Source organism: Hipposideros armiger, unplaced genomic scaffold (assembly GCF_001890085.2).
Source record: "Hipposideros armiger isolate ML-2016 unplaced genomic scaffold, ASM189008v1 scaffold_33, whole genome shotgun sequence".
In the NCBI taxonomy this organism is placed as follows: Eukaryota; Metazoa; Chordata; class Mammalia; order Chiroptera; family Hipposideridae; genus Hipposideros; species Hipposideros armiger.
This window is the reverse complement of record NW_017731383.1, coordinates 643,642-660,180: the sequence shown is the minus strand read 5'-3', so window position 1 is coordinate 660,180 and position 16,539 is coordinate 643,642. Positions and strand designations below refer to the sequence as shown.

The window sequence follows — 16,539 nt, the reverse complement described above, 5'->3', positions numbered from 1 at the left end:
TTGCAGCTCCCTGCCCCACCTCCCTGCCCCTACTGTCCCTGTCCTCATTCTCCAGCCCAGAGGGGCAGCCGTGGGACAAGGTGCATCTGGAAACGTTGACCAGTCCAACTCCCGCAGAGCACATGGAACAGTAATGAGATACGATGCTGGGCCAGCTCCAGCTGTGGAGTTGGGAGAGGCGCTGTGGGACGCGGGTGGGCAGTGCCCCTGCAGTGGCATGTGACTGGGCTTGGTCAGTGCAGCTGCACAATGGCAGGCTCTGGGGCCACGGCCTAGTGATGTCCTGGCTCCCACTCCGTGCAATAGGCCCCCTGGGCAAGCCACACGGCTCCCTCACCGCCCATCACACTGGCGTGCGGGTCTGGTGAAGGCTGCACAAGTCAGGCGTGCATAGCACGCGAGTCGCAGCTACCGAGTGTTCACTGCAGGGTGGGAACCACTCCTGTTAGACAAGTGTTCATATTTAAATGAACAATTCCCCAAATAGACAATTCCTTCCAAAAAGTCATTTAACATAAACAGCACTTATCTTGGCTAAACACCTCACTCCTTAGCTAGGAAACTCTGGGGTCCACATGCCCTGACACGGGTCCCCGGGGCGTGTCACCTATGGGGCCAGGCCTTCCGGCGGTGCAGGGGGAGCAAGGCGCCACCACCTCCGTGCTCTGGACAGACACAGGCGCAGCTGTCTTCCTCAGGAGAACTGATGCGCCTGAGAACGTGTTCCAGGAATTCCGTTTGGTTTGATCACGGTCTGTGCATTTCCAACACACAGATTAATGAGACCAACTGACTAGATAAGACTTCAAAATGATCTCTTCTATTTTTAATCCAGTCCTCGAAGAAATTTCTAAATCATGTGGTCACCCCGTAACACTGTGATTTTTACATTTAAAAACCTGTGCCGACCAGTGTGAGGTTCCTTGAGTCCGTCGGTGGCGGACAGCCTACACCCCGGCAGAGCCCAGGGCTGAGGCCAACGGCTAGCGAACAGTGCCACCCCATGGCACCCAGCTCCGAGACACTCGACACGCTGGCTCTGCAAAGCCAGGCGTCCTGAGGGAGCTGGATGGATGAAGGAATACATACTCCTGAGCTTCTGTGGTTCCCACAAAATGCTGCCTGGGCCGTAGCCATGCTCGTCGGAGACAGCTGCTCCCAGGCCCAGCTGACTGTTCAGCTTAGTTGTTCTATGTCTGCAGCACGGCCCTGACACTCGGCACCTCGGGGACCTCCAGGCCTGCAGCACGGCCCTGATGCTCGGCACCTCGGGGACCCCCAGGCCTGCAGCACGGCCCTGACGCTCGGCACCTCGGGGACCCCCAGGACTGCAGCACGGGCCTGACGCTCGGCACCTCGGGGGTCCCTCACACCACTCCTACGAAACAGCCATCATTATTACAACCCCTTTTACTGGTGAGGAAACAGAAGCAGACGAAGCTCACACAGCTAGGCAGTGGCAGAGTCAGGACCCAAATCCTAGCACATCTGACACCAGAGGCCATGCTCTGACACTGAGACTACACAGCTTCTGGGCAGACGCTCTGGTGGGAAGGGCCACTGCCTAAGAAAAGCAGGATGCCACTGACGTGCCACCGTCAGCGTTCTGAATACATGCAGGGCACTGGAAGGGAGATGCCAAGTGGGATGCCAATTCATTCATTCATTCACTCATTCACTCATCCATCCATCCATCCATCCATCCATCACCCACCCATCCATCCATCACCCATCCATCCACCATCCACCATCCATCCATCCACCCAGCTGACCCACATCACTGAGTCGCTGGGTACTGCGCTAGGTGCTGGGGTTGTAGTGGCCATGGGAAGGAACCTGGATTATCTTTAGTGCCACCCAGCTTCCTCCTTTTGTCCCTTGGCCTAGAGGTGGCAGTGGATTCCTGCTGATGTTATCAGGGCTGCCTCGAGGAAGCGTCACCTGTGTGTAAACATCTCCCCCCTAGAACTCCCCTGGTCACATGCACTTGAAGGCAGGTCTGTTCTCCTGGTTAGACCTTGACTGATGAAAGCATTAGGAAGCTTCACACAGGCAAATGGCACAATCCCCTTTCTGGTGCGGGAGGCTGCTGTAAGCAAAGACTTTACTGGGGCACAGGTAGAAGCAGGGAGTCCATGAGGGGCTCGGGAGAAAGGCTGGTGGCCTGGACGAGGGGGTCACAGTGGTGACCGAGATGGACAGCAGCCGACAGGCTGCGACAGCGTCAGTGGGATATGCTGCTCGATGGAGCTGGAGGGTTCGTGAGAAAAAGCGAGGGTCAGAGTCTCCCGGGCGTTGGCTGGAGCAGCTGCACGAGTGGGGCTGCCAATCACGGACACTCACGAGTGGGAAGGGGAGGCTTTCAGGAGGAAAATCAATAGTGCTACTTTGGACGTCAGGGGCGCAGCTGGGTCTTCAGAGCTGTGGACGCCCACACGGGAGGGGAGGGGAGGGCACAGGAGGCAGCCTTCCCCACGTTGCCTGGGACTAAAGCTGATTCCTCCTTGAAATACACGTCTGGCTTTTATGGGAAGGACCAGTCCTTTCCAAAGCCCGCTCGCGGGACAGTTGCAGGAGGTGCGCACGGGGCGCTCACTGGAAGACAGTGGTGCCATGCTCACCACGTACCGGAGCCACTGGAAGTCGGGGTGACTTTGTTTCACACTCAGAACCACGAGTACATTTTACTCCGTCATAGGTCCTGGAACAATTTACAGGCAGGAAAGTACTGTGATACACATACAGTTCTCTGCACATAAACATATAATACTTTAAGAAGCAGAGACACATGTTTCATAAGCCTATTCAGTAATTTCATGTGGAAGGTGTGATGTGGGGCACAGACAAAGACCGGGCTAGGGTGACATCTGAGTGCCTGCGCCTCATGGGCAGTGAGGGGTGGTCACAGGCCTCAGGGTCTAAGAAAACACTGGGGAATCCTCAAATTAAGCGCACGCTACCCATTCACATAACCTCCGTTCTCCCAGGAACCGTTCGTTCTCTTGCTTTACTCAGGAGCACGTGGCTGAGTTCCTCAAACACCAGCTTTCCACCTGGGTCCCAGAGTGGGGTCTCTCTGTGGGCAGCTCAGGGAGGAAAGGCCTGGTGTGGAGCCAAAAGGTCAGCCCAGCCTCCTCAGGACCAGAAACATCTGCCTCCCGCAAACACTCTAACCTACTTCTTTGCCCGAAGAGAAAGAAACACAAGCCTCGCCACATTTCTGTAAATTAAGAAGACTTATCCCTGCGACTTCCTAGACTGAACTTAAGGCATGTTTCCCACATTTTCATTCAAAGTAACACAGTCACAAGGTAAACACGAAACGTCACCGAGAACCTCCTGACGGCGGCAGCAGCCTGCCTCCCACCTACCCGACTTCCCGCAGTCAACCACCAAGTGCTTGTCTTTGGGGTTGAAGGGGTCAGAGCTGGACCGCTGTGACCCCACTGAGGGGCCCAACGGCTTCTCCTGATGCTTTAAGAGCCATGAAAACCTCGGCACATGCAGAGCGATCGGTTAAGACCAATGTCCAAGAGAAGGATTAGAAATAACTTAAAACCCAGATAGCGTTTAAAGACACAAGTCATTCCTCTCCTCGCAAAAGACAAGCTCTGCACGAACCCCCACAATCTCACTGCATAAAACCACACTGAGCAAGAATATAAAAGTACAACTTTTGTTACACTGACGAGCCTTACGACGCGGTCAGGAAGCATAAGCTTGTTCCTAACGCTGCGCTTGCTCGGCAGAAGATGAACCCGCTGGGCAGGGTCTGACCGGGTGGTGCCTCCCGGCCGGCAGGGTCCCCCCGGAATCCCTGAGCGGGAAGGGACGGCAGCCTGGGCCACAGGCAGACATTTCCTGGGGTCTGCCGTTGGCCTAGGGAGCAGCACCCTGAATCTGGGCACAGGCTCCAAGCCCAGGGGGCACCAAGGGCACGTGAAGGACATGCTCTCAGCCTCTCTTCCCACCTGGGACGGCCGACGGATGTGGTACCCAAAGGCTGGACTCAGGAGATTGTTTTTCCTGTTTTAAATTGAACTTTTTCTTGTGAGATAATTGCAGACACGTTCAACTCTAAGAAACAGCACAGAGAGACCCCGGATACCACTTCCTCAGCTTCCCCCAGAGGATGCCTTGGAAAACTATAGTATAATATCACAAGCAGGGTATTGACTGACTGACATGCTGACTGGCAACCCACCATCTCGTTCATATTTCCCCTTTTACGTCTGCTCGTTTCTGTACGTCTTTAAATCAATGGCTTCTGTCACGTGTGTCGGTCCGTGTACCCAGCAGCACGGTCAGAACACAGAACGTCCATCACCACAGGGACCCCCTGTCCTCTGCAGAACCATAGCCACCTCGCCCCGCCCCTCCCTCAAGCCCCTCACCCTGGCAACCACTCACCTGTCTTCTATCTCTGTGACTGTCATGGAAATGGAACCCTTGGGGACTGGCTTGTTTTCACTCAGTATAGTTCTCTACACAGTCATCCAGTTGTCACGTGTATCAATAGTTCGTTATTTCTTTATTCCTAAACAGTATTTTGTTTGATGAGATTTTAAAAGAAGTTTGCAGGTTTTAAAAATCACTTGCAACTTTCCAGATGAAGGGAGATTTGCCCTGTCGAAATCTGTGGCACTCAAATGCAGAGAAATTTTGCAGAATCTTAAAAACCCTATAAAATTATACTTCCTTATTGTGTCTTCTTAAAAACTAACTTAATCCTGATCATGCAAAACTTCAGCTGCACTTATCACCTCTCATTTTACTGCAATTAAATCATCTCTCCCCAAATATATTAAAAGTTATAGAAGTCATCTTTATTATTTCTCTTTAAAGTTATTTATGCACAGAATATAGCTTACATCTTATTTCTATTTTATTTTCCTTTTCCCTTGGCTAAAATACTGTTCATCTGTCTCTTATATTGTGCTACTGGTAAAATATATGGTCTTTAGTTTATTAGTTTATCCTTGTATTAAATTATGTTCATAAAAGGTTTGCAAGAAAAATGGCTTTTCAGCTTACTTGGGAATCTGGGTGACTTAATTTCGGGAGGTTGATTCTCAAGAGATTAAAGTCTGAAAGCTGAGGTGTCAGAGAACAAGAGGATGGTCTTCGAGGAGCATAGCAGACAGAGCAGAAACGCCTGGCCTCACTTTCTCTGGGGCTGAAGGGCCCTAAAGACACTGTTTTCATCCAGGAAGAGGGACGAAGCTGTGGCGGCTCCAGAGAAGGGCTGCCAGTTGTAGGGACCTAAAGAGGGACAGGCGGGACCCACGGCCTGGACTCTCCAAGTCCCCGAGGACCTGTGAACTCCCTCCAGGGGTCTCTGCCTCTGCCACTCTTCCCGTGGCTGTCACTGTCTCTTCTTCACAACTGCAGGCTTCAGCGTGTCACCGCCCCACCCCCTTCTGCCTGGGGGCATCTGTCCAGACACCCTGATTGGCTCAGTCTCACGCTGGACCCCAGGACAGAGAATCTAATTGCCTCTTACCCTCTCCTGGGCCCCCCTGGTGGACTGGCTGCCCACGCTCAGGTGCCACTTCAGCCAGTCTGCTTTGCTGGGGGCTGAGGGTTGGATGGCAGCGTCAAGGCCACGAGGCCCCTACACTCAGCAAATCCCCCATCGACAGGGCCAGCACAGCGTCACCTTGGCAAACGTCACCACACTGAGGGGGGAGATCAGTGTTCCTTGGCAGGAAAGAAGGTGCACAGCGAGGTCAGGACCCCAGCAGCTTTCAGTGCTTACCGGCTATCTCAGTGACAACTACGCCGGACGCTCGGGAGAACAGGACGTGTGTGCTGTTCACTTTCTATCCCCAGGACAGGGCCTCCCATGCAGGACCTTCTCAGTAAACATGGCTGAATGCGTGAACAAACGAATCTGGATTCAAATCTCAGGCTCAGCTGGCAGTCCACTCGGCCCGCCATGCACCCAGGAGTGATGATAAGCCAACAAGAACGGCCAAGGTGCGAACAGCGCCCATGTCTGCGAGTGCAGGATGGGCAAGTGAACTGCGAGGTGCACACGGAGCACTACGCGTGATGACAGGACACCAGCCACGCACACAAGCCCACTGGTGACCTCCAAGGCGTCCTGTTGAGCAGAAGTTGGGCTCATGGGGCGCACGCTGACTGTCCTGCCATGTGCAGTCCAAAGTGGGCAGCACTCCTGATGTGGGTGGAGGTGGGGTCGGCTGGATGGGGCCCTACCGTAGGGTTTTTGAGGCTAAAATCAAAGCAACTGGAAAAGCTTCGAACAAATAGAGAGCTTTCTGAGAAGAGGACGCGTGGCCTCCCTCGGCAGTTACTATCTAAGGCTAACTTCTTTATTTCCGGAAGTGTCATATAAAGCCAGCCATGATCCTTCATGTCACTAAGAAAGCCACGGGTGTGTAGATCAAAGAACCCTGGAGTGAGCAGGTTCATGAGAAACAAGGCAGAGAGGGGTCCTGTGTGAATCCTGTGAGCTGACTACAGAAATATCAACACTGAAACTGTTCTCCATGTCCATCAACAGATGCATAACACTGCGTGGTCCGTCCGTGCACGCGGAGGAACCCTGGAACCGTGCCCCCTGAGAGGCGCCAGTCACAGGACACACAGCGTGTGATTCCATTTATGTGAAGTGTCCAGAACAGGCACATCCACGGAGACAGGAAGTGGGTGAGTGGTGGCCAGGGGCTGGGGCAGGGATGGGGCGTGACGGCCGGTGGGCGCGGGGTCTCCTCCGGGGGATGGGATGTTTGGAATTACACAGAGGGGGCGGCTGCCCAACATTGTGAATGTGCCAAATGCCGCTGAACTGTTCACTGTAAAATGGGGAATTCTATGTGATGTGAATTTCATCTCAGTAAAAAGAACTGTTTTATAAAGATCTTTAGTGTTCAGCCATTCATTCATTCCCCGAATTGCTTCACTTGGTACTTGTGTGCTTTTTGTGTGTGAGGTTTGTGCCAGGAGCAGACCCTGCAGTGGACAGCAGGAATACAGCGCAGCCTGGCAGTTCTCAGCCCACTGAGATTTTTAAAATACAGAAGCCCCAGAGAGTCAGGCTCAGTAGGCTGAGCATCTGTATTTTTAAACATCCACAGGTGACTCTGACGACCAGCCTGGTCTATGAGTGGTTGAGACAACCTCTAACCAAGTCCATCAGAAGCCCAACTCTGGGCTTTGAAACATGCTCAGTAAAGGCAGGCACGCATGCCATGCGCCGACGGGGCGTTAAGTCCTTGCACGTCACACATGGCAATGGCACGGCTGGGCCTGGTCGCCTCCCTCATCTGGGGTCTGGTCTGGCCAGTGCGAACTGGTGTCATGCTTGCTGCTCACCACTTGGTGGCAGGAGTAAGGTGGGTTTGACTTCCAGGTGTGTTGGCTGGGAGATTTAGATGGGCTTCCCCAACGGCTTCCAGGAGAAAATTAAAACAGGAAATCGACCCTCATAAAAGGCAAGCTCGAAATGATAGTCTCGGCGGGTAAGTAATTCAGTCCTGAGGCTTAGGAGAGCGATGTGCGCTTGCCCTGGGCACCTTGCCTGCTGGTGCTCCGGGTCTGGGAAGATTTACAAAGAAGGTGAAGGCTGAGCTGAGCTGGAGAAAAGATGGCGTGCGGACCAAACGGTAAGGTGAGAAAAAAAACGAAGGAAGAAGTGAGGCACTGCTACCGGCTACCTGGATGAACTGAGGGCAGTGCCCTAGAAAAGGAGGCGGGTCACAAGATGACCACTGTGTGACTCTGTTCTGTGAACCTAGAGAGACAGAAGGCAGATTCGTGGTCTCCTAGGGCTGGGGCTCTGGGGAGCGGGGCTAATGGGGAGAGGCTTTCTTTTTGAGATAACGAAATGTTCTGGTATCAGTGCGGATGGCTACACAGCCTTGCGAATATACTAAAAATCACTGAGTTACGCACTTTAAATGGGTGGATTGCATGGCATGTGACGTAGCTCAATAAAGCTGTTATGAACCAGTATTGATTGAACATTTGTGTGTGCCAGGGTGTTCGATGGGCTGTGGATAGAGCCATGGACAAAACAAGCTATAGCCCTGCCCCACGCTCTAGTGGGAGGCACATCCAGCGTACAGGTAAATACGTAAAAGAGGTGGTATGTTAAATGGTGAGAAGGGCTGGAGGTAGAAAACAAAGGGCTGCAGGGATTCTGTGAGGGTGGTGAGTCCACACAGGGAAGTCAAGGAAGGTGGCCTCACCGAGATTTTTTAGATTGTGGTAAAATACACGTGACACAAGGTCTCCCATCTTCGCCATTTTTAAGTGTACAGTTCTGTGGTGTTACATGCATTTATTAAGGTGTGCAACCATCACCACTGCCTGTCTCCGGAACTCCTTTCGACTTGTAGAGCTGAAACTGTCCACCCATAAAGCAGCACTCCCCAGCCCCCGGCCACCATTCTACGTTCTGTCTCTATGATTCTGACCACTCTTAGTACTTGCAAGTTACTCATGTCAGTGGAATCACACAGCGTGTATCCTTTGTGACTGGCTGATTTCACTCAGCACAATGGCCTCAAGGTCCATCCATCTGTAGCGTGTGTCAGAATGTCTCTCCTTTTTTAAGGCTGAATAACGTTCCATTGTATGGATGGACCACGTGTTTATCCATTCACCTGTCAATGGACACCTGGGTTGCTTCCATGTTTTGCCATTGTGAATAGTGATGCCATAAAAATGGGTGTACAAATATCTCTTCGAGACCCTGCTTTCAATTCTTTTGAGTACATAGCCAGAAGTAGAATTGCTGGGTGACATGGTAATTCAATTTTTTGTTTTTTGAGAAACTGCCATACTCTTTCCCACAGTGGTTACACCATCTTAGATTCCCACAAAAGGTTCCAATTTCTCCACATCCTCACCAACATTTATTATTTTATTTTTAAAAATAGGATCCATCCTAGCAGGCGTGAGGTGCATTTCCTTGGGGATCAGGGATGATGAGCATCTTTCCATGTGCTTATGAGCTGTTTGTGTATCTTCTCTGGAGAAATGTCTATCGAAGCCCTTTGGCCATTTTTAAATCAGGTTGTTTATTTTCCTGTTGTTGAGATTTAGGAGTTCTCTATATATTCCTCCTAAAGAACTTCTAAATCTCTATATATTCTAGATATTAAACCCTCATCAGACATATGATTTGAAAATATTTTCTCCTGTTCTGTGAGTTGCCTTTTTACTGTTGATATTATCTTTTAATGCGAAAATTTTTAAATTTTCATGAAGTCCAATTTGTCCATTTTTTCTTTTGTTACTTGTGCCTTTGGTGTCATATCTAAGAATTCATTGCCAAATCCAATGTCATGAAGCTTTTGCCCTGTTTCCCTCTAAGAGTTTTATAGTTTTAAGTCTTACATTCAAATCTTTAAAATATTTTGAGTTATTTTTTTGTATAGGTATATAAGAGTCCAACTTCACTCTTCTCATGTGGAAATCCAGTGTTCTCAACACTATGCCTTGAAAAGCCTGTCCTTTCCCCATTGAATGTTCTTGGCATCCTTATCAAAAGCTATTTGACCAGATGTGTGACGGTTTATTTCCGGGCTCTCTATTCTCTTCTATATGTCTGTTCTCTGTGTGTCTCTTTATGCCAATACACACCATTGTGATTACTGTAGCTTTGTAATAAACAGGTCTGTCCTCACCTCTTTTAGTTGTTCATAACACAAAATTAATCTTTATATACTGTAGGCCCCAAAATATAAACTAACAATTCTTTTACATGCATTAGTCTCTTAAATCGTGTAGAAAACAAAAGTAGAGTTACAAACTTACAATAATACTAGCTTTTATAATTGCCCATGTAGTTACCTTTATTGATATCTTTATTTCTTCATTTGGTTTTGAGTTACTATCTGTTAGTATTCTTTCCTTTCACCTTGCAGCAATCCTTTGAACATTTCCTGTATGGCTGGTCTAGTGGTAATAAACTCCCCCAGCTTTTGTTTATCTTAGAATGTCTTAATTTCTCCCTTGCTCTTGAAGGACAATTTTACTGGATATAAGATTCTTGGTTGACAGGTGTTTTTTTTCTTTTACTACTTTGAATATAACAGCCCATTGACTTCTGGCCTCCAAAGTTTCTGATGAGAAATCTGTTTATAATCTTGAGGGTCCCTTCTTTGTGATGAGTTGCCTCTCTCTTGATATTTTAAAAGCCTTTGGCTTTTAAAAGTTTTGATTATAATGTTTCTCAGTGTGGTCTGCTCTTTGATTTCAGATGACTTGGAATTTATTGAGCTTGTAGGATGTTTATATTCATCAAATTTGGAAAGTTTTTATTTCTTCAGATTTTCTCTCTGCCCTCTCTCTTTTTCCCTTCTGGGGCTCCCACAATGTATATGTTCGTCTGTTTGGTGGTGTCCCACTGGTCTCTTAGGCTCCATCTGCTTTTCTTCAATCTTTTTACTTTCTGTTTCTCAGACTCAAGAATTGTCATTGTCACACCCCTCATAGAGGCAGGCCACTCAAAGCATTCTCACTGTCTGTCGTAAACACAGTATCTTTTTAAATCTCCAACCCAACTTACGGCATCTTTCCTCTCTTAAATCCAGCTGCCTGTCTCAGATCAAATTCCGCTTTTCAAGCAATTTTAAAGCTAAGTCCTCCCACATAATTTGTAATAGTATCTTTACAAAGAGCATGAAGCTAACTATGATCTTTTACTGACTTCCACAGCATTTACTTTCCTGGTTTTAGAATCCTTATCCCTTTCAAGTGGAGTTCTAAAAATACCAGCTAAGCCACCAACTCATTTCTAATGCTGCCACTGTTAACACTGACAGACAGGCAGTCCATGTCCTCGCCTGCGTCCTTGCTTGCTTACGCAGCTCTCAGCTTTTCTTGACAATCGGATTGTTGACGTTATGACCACGTCCGACTGGAATACCGGGAGAAGGTGTCCTGCATGAGAGGTCCTGAGACCAGCTTTACACAGAAAGCCCACCCATTCTCTCTTTGAGCAAGAGACCACAATTCCTATCCCAAGCACTGGTTAATAGTTTAAAACGGTCAGTCCTCCACGGTCAGCATTCTGTGCAGCACGAGACAGGCCTCCAGGTTTTCTCACAGTGCGGTGCCCTGGGCAAGCTCTGCAGCCTTGGGCCTCATCCACAAATGGAGACGGTGCCTGTGCAGATTCTGTTAAGGTCCGCCGGGGCACACTGAACCCTTCACAACTGAGGTTCATTCCCCCAGCGGTGTCCCTCTCCAAGGAACCCCCTCACTCAAAGCTACGCTCCTTGAGGAAGCCCACACAGCATAACTGGTTGATGAGGGGCATAGTAACCCAGACCCTTGGCCTCAACTTGGGACGATGTGAAGGGGCATCCCAGCCCCAGAGCTGCACCCTCTGCCCCACCCTCCACCCTCCATCCATCCTGCCCTCACAGATGCTGTGCTGGACGTGCTCTCAACAAGCCCTGCACACAACTCTCCGTCTCAGTCTGTTTCCACAGGAGGACAGTCGGTACTAAGTCACAAACACGACTGGTGATAGGTTACTGGCGATAGGTTACGGTAGAGGGGGAAGATATGGAAGCGATGAGTCATGATACTTAACTGTTAAATATTTGAAATTTTGTGTGCAATGAATCTGTGAGATCAGTTGCGCCTGATGGAGGATAAAGGCTCCTCTACATCTGTTCATGGCATGATAGTCCATCATCTGGATGGACCATAGTTTGTTTACCCATCACCTACTGAAGGGCCTGGGTTGCTTCCAAGTTGGGGTGACTATGAATACAAACTCCTACAATAGCGCCTACAAACATCTATGTGCAGGTTTGTGTGGATGTATGTTTTCAGTTCAGTTAGGTAAATACTTAGGAGAGAATTGCTGGGTTGTATGGTAAGAGTGTATTTAGCTTTGTAAGAACTGCCAAACTGTCTTCCACCAGCAATGAAGAGAGCTCCTGTTGCTTTATATCTTTACCAGCAGTTTTTAATTTTAATAAAGTGTAGTTTATTAATGTTTTCTTTCCCAGGATGCAGGATTTCACCCTGGGAGACAGTGCTGACATGCTTCTAGGATGGTTCTTGGGAGTCTGGAGAAAGTGATGACCCACACTAATTGAAACATAAATGTCATAATTGCTGTGGCAAATGGTGGAGGAAGGAACCGAGAGTCCGGCCTACTAATGTGCAGACAGCACGAGCGGCTGGAAACAGAACACCAGCCACCATGCTTCACAGAAGGGCCCGGCACACAGTCTGCCAGACCACCAGGGACTGGCAGGGCGAGAGGTGCCAGGCTCACTGGGGCCAGCAGTTCTGTCCCCTGTAACCGGAGCAGGAGACAGCTGCTGCTGTCATAGACGGGACCCCACAGTGGGTGGCAGCGCGTAAATATGGAAAGGAGGCGGACAGCCACTGTCAGAGCAGCACGGCTGGCATGTGCACTGGGGAGGGGACAGGTAGGCAGGCAGCCACAGAGCTAATTACACAGTCAGGGGACGCCTGTCCTTTGCCCCGTCTCCAGGCCTGAGCCAGCCTGTGACCTCTGTGACCACTGGCTGAAGTGGAGGCTGGCTGGATCCTTATGAGGAAGAACGGCACAAAACACAGCGGATGCAAACTGTCAGGACATCCATGCCTTCCCCAAAGGCCACCCTTAGGTCACCATCCACAGAGGAAAGGGGGTTACCCAGACACTTCAAGGACTCTTGGACCCAGGGTTCAGGGTGACATTAATACTTGGGGATCGAAAGACTCACAATGCCCAGTGAGTCATCTGGTCCCAAGCAGTAGTCACTTCTCCACGTACATACTTGGAGGGCACACCTGGTACCTGGAAGGACCCTGGCTTTGCTTCCTTGACATGGAGGGAGCCATCCTAGGCTAAAAGGCCAAGCAGACGCCTCTGACCGTGCAGTCCCCTTGCCAAGGCAGCAGATCAGATCAACACATCCCTGGGGACTGCAGAGGTCTGAGCCATCCTCAAGGATTTAAGGGATGAAGGCTTAGCAGGCCCCATTGTATTCCATTTAAATAATTATTTTGGCCGTACGGAAACCAACCATGACTTCTGACAGTGGACCACAGCAAATCTACCAAGCAGAAGCGCCAAATACAGCTCTGAAATGGATGTGACCAGGGCCAGCATGGCCGCTGGGCCTCAGCCCTGCTTTCAAGCATGGCTGCTGAAGCACTGTCTCCACACCTACCAGCAGGGAGGGTCAGCAGAGTCGGTCACACAGGGCAGCGCCTGCACCTGGGCTTGGGCACCGAGGCTGTGGTACCTCTCCATCTTCATCAGACAGGATGAAGGGACATGGGCCCTCTGGACACTGTGCAGACCATCACGTTGGTCCACTATATTAACAACATCATGTTACGGGGGCCAGAGAAGCAAGAGTGACAAGCATGCTGAAGACATGGAGAAGACATGCTCTCCAGGGGGTGGCAGGGAAACCCTAAGCAACTCAGAGACTCACGGCATCCGTGGAGGTTTAGGAGCGCTCAGTCGGGACGTGTCCCCTGTAAATCCCTCCCAGAGCAAAGTACTGGGGACAAAAGTCTTGACCGTCAGTCCACTTCAGGTCCAAGAGGGGCACAGTCCACACTTAGGAATGACACCCCTTCCGTATGCTTGGTGACACCCAAGGGGCCAGCTTGGGGTGGCCCAGAGCAGGGAAGGGCATCACAGCACATCCAGCCTGCACTGCAAGCAGCCCCTCTGCTTGAGCCAGGCGGGCAGAACCACAGCAACAGGGACCCCTGTGGCGGGACAGGACACGGCATGGAACTCAGGACCAGCCTGGTGGAGAGTCAGTGCAGACCCTAGAGTGGGGCCGCCAGGCCAGTCTCACCCCTTCCCTCGTCACCCAGCACAGAGCCACACGACAGCTCCCGGCCCTGACAGAGATGGGATCTCTGGCCGTGGGATGTGAAGTGACTGTAGCCAGTATGTCCCCCGGGGCTGGGCTCCGTCAGGTCCACTCTGTCACAGGTCAGAGCGCCCAGCAGCAATCCATCAGGAGACGGAAGGTGCATCTGGGACAGGCTCGAGCAGGCTCAAGTGGCAGTGCATCCCATCCACCCGCCCCTGTGCTCACATGAGGGGGGCTTTGCGGCCCCCTGATGGAGGAAGAAGAGGGCTGCCCTCGGTCCAGTGATGGGCTGCCTCAGTAGGGGGCACAGGCTGAACATGGACGGTTCTGAAGGATGGGGGCAGGAGCACGCTTCTCCCTGACACCAAAGCACCGGTTCCGGCCGCGGGTGCAGTGGGACTCGGTGCCCTGTCCATCTCGCTGGCCTCAGGAGACCAGAGCCCCTCCTGCTCGACTCTGTGGACTGTCCAGGGGGACCCTAGAGTGGCAGGGACGTGGCACAGTGGACGCCTTACCCTAAAGCTGAAGTCAACCACCAAACTGTCGGAGGCCCTGCCAGAGCTGCCGGAAAAGCCTGGGGGCAGCCCTCTCCAGAGCCCCCTGCGAGGCGGGGCCCCCGCTGCCTGTGGGGAAGTGCCTGGGAATTTATCGCTACAATTAGTGTCTGTTTTATAGTTTCTGTTACTGGCAGCCAAGGACACAGAAGCCCTTTCCAGAAAAATCCAGGGGGTCCTGGTGCTGCTGGGCCCAGGGGCGGGCAGGGCTGCTGCCTCGGAGGTCCGCACCTGCTGCCTCACCCTCCCTCCCCGAGTGCACACTCTCAGCTCTGCCTTCATTTCTTCTTTCCCTTCAGGCAGAACTCTCTAGATTGAATCACAATGCTGTTGGAATGGCCAAAACCAACGCGGTTCAGCTCTGCGTGGGGCTTGACTGTCAGCGACCAAAGACAGGACAGCTCCTGGTCTCGAAAGAACGAAGTCTGTATAAATGACACTGAAAATGAACCCGAGGCCCTCCGGGAAAAGTGTTGAGGGCCAGACCCTTCCCTGGCTGCTCAGACCCATGCAGACCCTCACCTGTGCAATGCCAGAGGGCACAGTACACGCACCCCGCAGGCAACCCCTCCCGCTGACGCTGCGCCCTGCAGAAGGAGCCTTGCGCGAGGGGTGTAGTGGTCTCAGAGGGTCTGCACTCCCCTCCCTCTGCTCCTGCCCCTGCACGTATGGCCAAGTCCTCTGTCCCTCTCCAAGACACACGTTGTCCACGCCACCTCCGGGAGGAATCCAGCCACAGACGGGCTCCCCTTCCCACAGACATATGCCACTCATCCTCCCTGCCCTGGGCGCTGCTCTGGGTTGGACTGTTACTCGCTCGCTCTCTGTAATATATATGTTTTCACGCTTCATGCAGCTTAAAAGCTCAAATCGTAGGCCTTTTCTTTGCCCCCAACAGCACCAAGCAAAGTACATATGTTGTATGATGCAGGTCTTCAACAGACCTCTGGCTGGGGTGGCCTACATGTCCCTGCTGGGTTCCAGAGAGGAAGGCCTGGGCTGATGTAAGCACCGCCCACATCAGTGCCTACCGCCAGGCGTGGCAACTAGAATTAAAGCGAGCTCTCCGTCCCCTCCACCGCCTGGGAATTGATTCCCTCTCAATTTCAAACTCATATTTGCGGGAAAAGGAAACCGTGTCACAGTCCTAGCCAAATGCACAGATTAAAATAATGAGCCAGCCCAACAGCCAACCAGCAGGAGTCATTGCACGAAGCTGTGCCGCTGCCTCCAGGACGGAGCGCGGGGGCCTGAGCATCCAACGCAGTGATGCGAGGGGGTGGCAGAGGGGCCTGCCAGGAACGCCGCGTCGCTGGGAAATCAGGATGATTATCACCTATTCAGAACCCACTCAGGAACCAACACAAAGTTGAAAATGAAATGATGACTTTGTATTCTTGTGATTTTTGGATCGACTCGTCGCAGTCGCGAGACGAGGAATCCTGAGGCAGCGAGCGGTGGTGGCCCAGATCACAGCAATGTTTAAAATCAATAACAACATTTGAAGTGGGAATACCATAGATGATACAGAGTGAATGTAGTCATTGCTCCTTGAAAGGGGGCAAATAGCTTTCTAAGCCAAAGCAACACTAACTGCCAGTCTTGGACAAGACACAGGGGTGGCTACAAGTGTCCCAAAGTTGATTCAAAGCAATTTTCCTATTTCTCCTGTGAAAGAAAAAGGGGTCAGATTCCAAACCTGACAAGCTCTGGGGGCCCGCATGGCAAGCCTTACAAGCTTGGTGACCAAAAGTGACGACGCTGGATGGTCTGATGGCAGATTTCTAACTGGACAGGCCATGGCGGGTAGTCACATCCCAGGCCTGTATGTCCCTTAGCAAAGGTCAGTCTTTACCTTAAATGAACCTTGCCTATTACTCTTCTAGGATGACACACCTTTGAAATGTCAGGGTCATTGTCTCTCCCGACCCATCGAAGGCACAACCACTGAGACCAGAGCAGGAGGCCACAGACCCCTCATTCCCTTGTGCTCATGCACCCTCTCCATGTGCTGAAATGTTAGATATTTGCTATCCTGCACCTGCCAACGTAAAAGCACGTGTTTCTTGGTGTTGCTTTTTATCCAATCTGAGATCTCTCCACTTTTCTTTCTCCTGCCCCCTTAACCTACCACCAATGGA

At 51.2% G+C, this 16,539-nt stretch overlaps 1 long non-coding RNA gene across 1 annotated transcript; it reads left to right on the top strand.

The window, feature by feature from the left end:
• The first annotated feature begins 7,334 nt into the window (after nt 1–7,334).
• On the top strand, nt 7,335–16,539 carry LOC109380226 (uncharacterized). Its single transcript, XR_002123413.1, has 3 exons — nt 7,335–7,487; nt 8,006–8,093; nt 12,000–16,539. It is a non-coding gene; the product is annotated as an uncharacterized LOC109380226 (long non-coding RNA).